Genomic DNA, 2,958 nt, shown 5'->3' with positions numbered 1-2,958 from the left:
TAGCTTGCCACACCCCAGCTACGATCATCCATATCATCGAGGACTGTGACCAGTACACGTGTGTACACTGGGTGCTTCGCCGCCAACTTGAACTACTTGACCATAGACCATTCAGCTTGCCCAAAGTACTTGGCCCATGGAGCTCCCCTGCGCATCAGTGTCGGGCTCTTCGGTCCCTTTTTGCTTTCACGCAAGCCACTGGACTCTCGACACTGGAAGAGCTCTAAACAGAACTCCGACTTGTCTTCGCTTCACTTTCACCATAATCCATCCTGTCACATTAACCACTGTGAAGTGGGGTAGGATCCTGTGGCTACCACGGGGAAACATCCCATGTCATCATCACTTCTTCATTTATTGTTGCCGTTGTTACAAGAAAACACAAAGCGGAGTTTATTAACAGAAGCGAGAAGGCGCAGACAAGCTGGTGCATATACTGAAGGCTTGAACAGTAGACACGAAAGAAAAGAATTTTCTCTGACCGTTTATTGACAATCAAACGCTTATATCAACAAAAACCTCCGAAAGGGGGAAAGGGGTACGAGCGAGGGATTACCTACATAGTTTCCCCTCGTGGCCATCTCCCAAGAATCTAGTAACAACTGTTTCCATTTGTTTCTTTCAGTACGTAAAACAGAAGCCTCTTCAAAAATAGGTTGACACCCATTACATTCCCGAAGGTGGCCCACGAGTTCACTTGAAATATGAATCTTTTCTTTACTCAGCACGTGTTCTCATTGATACAGCGGCCCGTTTGTCGAACATGCCCATGTCGGCCCATGGAGTAACCCTGGACACCAGTGCCGTGCACTTGGCGCTCTTCTTTCCTTTCTGAGGGCCACCGGCCTCCTTCACGAACTGTAGGGATTTCCTTCCCTCGTCATCCTTTCATGTGAACCTTTTTGGAATGGGGTAGGGTCCTGCACTCAACGCAGGGAAACATCCCACATCATCATCATCCATTCATCTACTTTGTTGTTGTTGTCGAACATAACAAAAAACACATTTGAAGGGAATCGAGTACACGACATTCTCCTTAAAGCACGCCCCCCTTTTCTGCTTAAACGGTTTTCTAACCTCATCCAGGATCAGCTTGTAGCCTCTCTAAATAATATAGGTCTTCCTGATGTCAGTTTTCTAGCCATTCTACAAATGCACTTACAGTGCACTGCTGTTACTTGGAAAAACAAACCTTTCACTCAGTCAGTTTCGTTGGATCATCTGTCGCCCCAGTCCTCGCTGAAATATATCTTTACGCTCTTGACAATGCTGTACAGTTGTTTATACGTCAATGTATTGATGGTGCCGTTTGTATCGGACGCTATGTTGATGACATGATCGTAAGATTTGATTCTCCTTCCCTAACCGTTCATAGTGTTATTGGCCTTGTCACTTCTTCCGCTCCTGAACTTCAGTTTACCATTGAACAACCTACTCATGGATCCCTAACATTTCTGGATCTCACACTGATATCTCGTGATGGTCTCTGTTGGTGTTATGGCAAAGACAATGCCGAACCCCTTCTCCCACACTCCAGCTCTCATTCTAAAATTGTAAAATATGGTATTGTTTCATCTTTGTTGCGGGCTGCCACCACAAAAAGTTGTATCCATTGTATAGCTTCTAGCTTAGAAAAGCAATGTAATAGACTGCTTCAAGCAGGTTATGGTTTTCACTTGCTTGCTGCTCCGGCCCTCTTAGAAACGCGACTTTTCCCGTGTTCTTCCGTATCACTTGACAATGGTGATAGACAGTTGAAAACTGTCGTCATTCCTTATTACCATTTCATCTCCCATAATATACTGGCTGTCACAAGAAACTTCGGGATTAGAATTGTATTTTTAAATGCTTTCAAACTAAGCAGGATATCACCCTTTAGTTCTGTGAAGACCGGTTGTCTTGTCACCCACAAAAACCCCTTTGTGTGCTGTAACAAGAATGTCGTGTAGTCGATTCCCTTCAAATGTGCTTTTTGTTATGTTGGGCAAACTGGTCGCTGTATGAATGAGCGTTATAGAGAACACGTGCTGAGCACAGAACAACAACATATATATTGCGATGATGAAGTGGGGAGGTTTTCCACTCTAGGAGTGGAACGCTACCCCATAGCTAGGTGTCTAATATTGACGCTTGCCAGAGAACGTTGAAGCCTCCCTGTCTCGTCTGGGGTAGTAACGCGGTGGTGGACTTGCGAGGACATCGGCGTACGATGTTCCGGCTGGTACGACGTTGGGCGCGGATCCTGGGTGCTGGGCGGGGTCGTCACCGGCCATTGGAAATTCTGGCCCCAAACCGCGGAGACGCCGACTAGACCGACGTGGAGCCGTCAGGATTGCGTGGGGGAGTCGAGTCCGCACCTCCACCAAGTGACGCGAGTTGTAGGATAGGTAGGATAAAGGAACAACAAGCTTTAATGAGCAGCCGGAAGCCGGGCGACCGAGAGAATGAATCTTCGCGCGCTAAGCCGCGCGGCACCCACACTTCGTCACGTATCAATATCAGTGGTGACAATGATGAGTGATGACGATGAGAGATGACGGGAATGATCGAAGTGGCGATGGCGATGCTGAACGTGATCGTGATGGTGGGAATGTCCGAGGGCGCTGCTGGGGTCATAATGAGTCCTTTAGGCCTGTCGCCTCAAAGGACTCAACCACATGACGTAAGGCCGCCCTGGAGTCGGCCGCGGTGTCCCAAGGGCCGAGGATGGTCGACAAGTTGAAGGGGCGGCAGCCAAGGGTGGCAAGCTGTGACTGCGGTGTACGCCTCTCGTTGATATAGGTCCGGCAGCAGAGGAGTATGTGCTCAACGTTCGCAAGTACACCACACTCGTTGCACATAGGGCTAGCCTCACAGCCTAGCTGGTATCGATAGGACGGAGTGAAGGCCACATTCAGACTTAGCCTGCGGATGAGCGACTTCAGAGGACGAGGAAGCTTTGCAGGCAGCCGGTATGAC

The sequence above is a fragment of the Ornithodoros turicata genome, chromosome 4, assembly GCF_037126465.1.
Source record: "Ornithodoros turicata isolate Travis chromosome 4, ASM3712646v1, whole genome shotgun sequence".
In the NCBI taxonomy this organism is placed as follows: domain Eukaryota; kingdom Metazoa; phylum Arthropoda; class Arachnida; order Ixodida; family Argasidae; genus Ornithodoros; species Ornithodoros turicata.
The sequence above is the reverse complement of the archived record's forward strand: the minus strand, read 5'-3'. Positions refer to the sequence as shown.